A 4,920-nucleotide genomic window follows, 5' to 3' on the forward strand; every position below is an offset into this window, starting at 1 on the left:
CTTATTTCAGTGACAGCTGTTTTTTTTCTTCCTTCTTTAATGGGAGGGTATGAATACATTTGAGGATGACAGTGTGAGAGCAGTATTGACCTTTTCATCTGCAGTGACTCACTGCAAGAAGAACTGTGTTTCTAAAAAGGACTTTATTCTTTCTTTAATTTGGTCACAGACAGGACCAGTGCAAAGAAAAAAAAAGTTCTGTACAGCAATAGATTAAGGGCTGCAAGGTGGATCAGTGGTTAGCACTGTTGCCTTACAACAAGAAGGTCGCCGGCTCGCGTCCTGGTGAGGACACCTGGGGTCTTTCTGCGTGGACTTTGCATGTTCTCCCCGTGCAGCGTGTGTCCCCTGCCTTCACCCTGAGTCAGCTGGGATAGGCTCCAGCCCCCCTGCGACCCTAGTGAGGATTAAGTGGTGTATAGATAATGGATGGATGGATAAATAGATTTATTCTTTATTTTTAAATAAAGTAACAAAAGCCCCTCTCTGTCATTTCTATCTGATTAATACATGAGTCTATTTATTACTGTGTACGTCAGCATCAGAAACCATCGCACAGATCCTCTCCTCTCACCTCACACCTGTGGACACACTTGTGCGCTGGCCTACATGTAGTGCAGACGAACACAGAGGCTCCTCTGTGCCGTCCCGATACAGAACATGGCAGCAGAGTGCAGCAGAGCACAGCCGAGCGGTGTTTATTTTATTGGATGTTTATTTCGCTCTGTAAAACATGCCACTCAGGGACCTCGTGGAGCGATGTACTCAAACTCCTTTCTCTCTCTCTCTCTCCTCTCCCTCTCCCAGTGTAAACAGTGTGTATATCGGGAGTGTTTCCTTTACTAGTCTGTGTAGATGTGTAATCCATCCAGTCAGACATTGTAAACAACATCTCTACATGTTTATAAATACTGCCCAGCCACTCTAATGAATTTATGGTAATGCCTTGTTCTACTGCTTCTGCTGTGTGTATGAGCATGTGTGTGTGTGTGTGTGTGCGAATGCTTATGTGTGAAAGGTGTGCATGTATTACTTCTCTGCTTAGGAGTGCTGCACACATTTTACTGGTTTCTGATGTTTCTGGAAGGATTTTTTTTTTATTTCTAGGTGCATGCAGCCTGGTTAAAAGCTTAAAACCCGTGACAGCATTGAACATTGAATGACTGTTATGAACCAATGTGCCACAGTACGAAGTCCATTAGCAAACCAACCCTGCTTTATTCCATTTACCTCGCTTCAACTCACCACAGCAAGATCTGATCTTTTAATAATGAAATATATGTGTTAATATTTTTTTGCAGAACTTTTCTCAATTGACTTTGACTTTGATGATTTTTTTAAAGACATGGCAGAGACAGCTAATACCGCTGGAAATGTGTGCACATTATTAAACTTGCCATTAACTCATTGCGTCTTACTTCGCCACATTTTCTTCTTTGTAATAAAAAATAGATAGGCATTAAACTTAATTCCGAGTGTTGGAAACACGCTGGAGAGCAAACCAAAGTATTACTCACTGGATAAGTGGTGGTGGCTAGACTTGCTTTTCTTTCATAGTGTGATTCAGTCTGTTATGTTGAATTTTAAAATGCATCTGGGGCTTAAATGTTCCAGTCCTCCTTCTCTTTGATCTGTACAGTATATAAACCAATGAGCCACAGCATTAAAACCACCTGCGTGCTATCCTGTAGGTCCCCATCATGCTGCCAAAACAGCTGTGACATGTTGGGGCATGGACATGGGACCTCTGGGGGTGTCCTCTGGTGTCTGGCACAAGTATGTTGGCAGTAGATCCTTTGGGTCCTTTGAGCCCACGGATGGTCTACTAAGGCCCTTTTTGTGGGGCCTTGGGGGCTTGTTTCAATGCATCTCATGGATGCTCAATCAGATTGGGATCTATAGTGTTTGAAAGCAACATCAATGTCTGGAGCTCTTTGTCTTGCTCCTCGAGCCATACCTGAGCAGTTTTTGCAGTGTAGTGGGGTGCATTGTCACTGGAGCTGGCAGATTGGTTGACACATTTGGGGTTTCTCTGACGAAGGCTGACAGTCATTCGAGAAACTTTTTCTAAATCTTTAGTTTCACAATCAGAAACAGTGGTCTTAGATTACACTGTGGGTAAAGTCTACCAATTGCTGCTTCAGACCTTTTGGAAACCACAAAACTTTAAGTTCTTACAGTGCCAGAAACTAAAGACCGAAATCTCACAGTATGACTCATTTTCAAACCAACTAATAATAGTACAACATGATATTATGCAGAATACAACTATAGCCAATGTAATGCCTGTAAAAACATACTGACCTCAAACTGACTTCACAGAACCAGAACAGATGCCACCTTTTTTTTTCCCTCCATCAGACACAGTTGGATTAAATTCTCTTTTGCCTTCCCTTTTGAGTTTTTCTTGAGTCATCACAGTGCCTGCACTATGATAAAGGCTTGTGAATAGTCTAGCTTGATTTTCAAAACAAGTTGAAAATGTATGTCTCCACCCGCATCTCTTTACATTGTAGCACTGCAATTACCAGGCATTCATTGAACATGGACTTTTACATACAGGGCACAGATTAAAATCAAAACTTCTCCTGAATAAATGAAATATTTCTTTCAATCCTCATGGCGCCTTCTGCTGCTGGTTCTGTCAATTTTCATTAAAATAGACTTAGCAAACTAATCTAAAAGTTTAGCTATCTCCAGCCATATTCCTGTTTATACTCAGAGTCAGAAAAACGTAATTTGTGCCTTAGGTGTAATCATAAAGGTTGCATACTCTATTTATCCCCTCTAAGTGATAATTTCTACACCTTACAGAACCGCTTTTTACATGACTAAACTTCCACATTTTGGTTGTTTAGTGACATGTTAGCCAGCTCCATTAGCTGATTATTGTAGGTTCACGCTATACGCTATCAGCATAAAAACAACCCAACCCAAAAGACATAAGGTGATGTGCCTGAAAATGAGCATTGGGCACGACAGTCGATCATTTAATCCTGTGTTATATATCACAGTTGACTCAAACTGATGTCGATTTTTGTAGCCTTCATGACATCCAGACAAAATGTCAGATTTTATTTTTATCTTTACCATGTGACAGCTTCCACAATATGTCCATAACACTGAACAGTAGCAGCCCAATGTGCCCTTTTGTACTCACCACAGTGAAGTAAAGACAGGCTGAAGGGTATATGACCCATGCTGTCCTCTTTGTGACCATATCTTTAATATCTTACATGGCCAGTTTTCCACAAACAAGTGAAACAGTAGTCATTTAGGTTTTAACTGTGAAGTTTTATGGTCAAACATGATATTAAAGCCATATCAAAGTCTCCCAGAGGGAAGAAAGGTGGCACTGGCATCCTTTGATTAAAAAAAAATAGTGAAGTGTCAAATAGTTACTGTCATGTCATTCTAAAAGTTAACTGAACTTTTTTTGTTAGTTAGTTGCCACTAATGGAGACGAAGACAACAGCTGACCCCAGTCTGGCCCCTGATGTTTACATGGAAAGCCCCAACCCCAGTCTTTTTTATAGACCTTGTTGTTATAATGTGGAGGTGTTCTTGTGAGTTAGGATGATTTTATCAGGCAACATGAGGACATTTGTGTCATTACAACTCCTGTGTGTCATTTTCTTTTTCCAGTGGTCTTCACAGGATAAAAAATGGTACGTGACATTAGAGAGTAAGTGTCCTCCTGATACAGAAGAAGCTTCACATCCTAAATATAATCATCATCACAGACTGAAGACACAACCGTAATGGAGATGGACAACACTCATTGTCCCAAAGCTAATCTAATGCGTGTCTGTACTGACTGCAGGTAAATATGCTTAAACACTAAGTGTGGCTTTGCTCTTCAGTGCCTCCTAAAGTGTGATACATGTGTTTTGTTGATTTGATTATTTGTGCGCACGTACACACGTGTGTGTCGGTATGTATGTATGGATAGATGTGTGTGTGTGTCTGTTGCTCTCAGACTAAGCCATCATGGCTCCCCCCTCATCAGGCCTGACAGGTGTTATTACATTGAAATGAGAGCAGTGATGTATGCATCTGTAATGTGGACCTGTCCTCTTCTGCTTGATGGAACCTGACGCTTCTCATTATCGTGACACGTCTGAGAAAAGAACAAAGTACCAACACTTTGTCTGAAGTGCGGCTCATAAGGCATTATGAAGCATCACAAGCACATCTCATGAAGACATTGACGGAAAGTGGCTCATCACATTTTAAAATTCTTTCAAAGTGCTAACAAATCAGATGTCAGTTCCATTTAGTGCTGGAGCAGCAGAGAGTATAGCAGAGAATAATGCATTTTATTTTGATCTGACTTTTCAAACAGTATTTTGAGCTAATTTTGTCAATGAAAACATTTGTAATCATCAGTGATAAGTTAATAAATACAAATTAATGAGTGATGAACATCCATTCTAACATAAAAATGAATTACTAAAAAATGACAGCAGCTCCTCTGCTCCTTATAGAGACATAGATATAAATACATATAGATATACTGTACTGTACTGTGTGTGTGTGTATGTATATATATATATATATATATAGATTACCGCAAACCTGCTGTGTCACTATCATATTCCAACCATTGTGGTGTTTACCATACTGGCAGCTTTGACTTGCAAGCCTGTTTTCTAAATAAAAGTTATATTCAGTCCACCTTAAAGAATAGGTTTTTATGAAGTCCACCTTAAAGGACAGGCTTTTTTCCAGGGTAGCTATTGTTTCACTTGGTTACAGATTTGTAAAAACCCCGATGCTGTCTTGTATTATTTATTGTTAGTTGATAAAGCTTTCATATGGCGTTTGTCCCATCTAGAGGAGTGACTGTTGTGCCTCAGAGACTCAAGAACAAACTGGTTTTTGTTGTTAACATGCAGCAGCAGCAAACTTGCCTGCTAT

This window comes from Stegastes partitus, unplaced genomic scaffold (assembly GCF_000690725.1).
Source record: "Stegastes partitus isolate 25-593 unplaced genomic scaffold, Stegastes_partitus-1.0.2 Scaffold1533, whole genome shotgun sequence".
Lineage (NCBI taxonomy): Eukaryota > Metazoa > Chordata > Actinopteri > Pomacentridae > Stegastes > Stegastes partitus.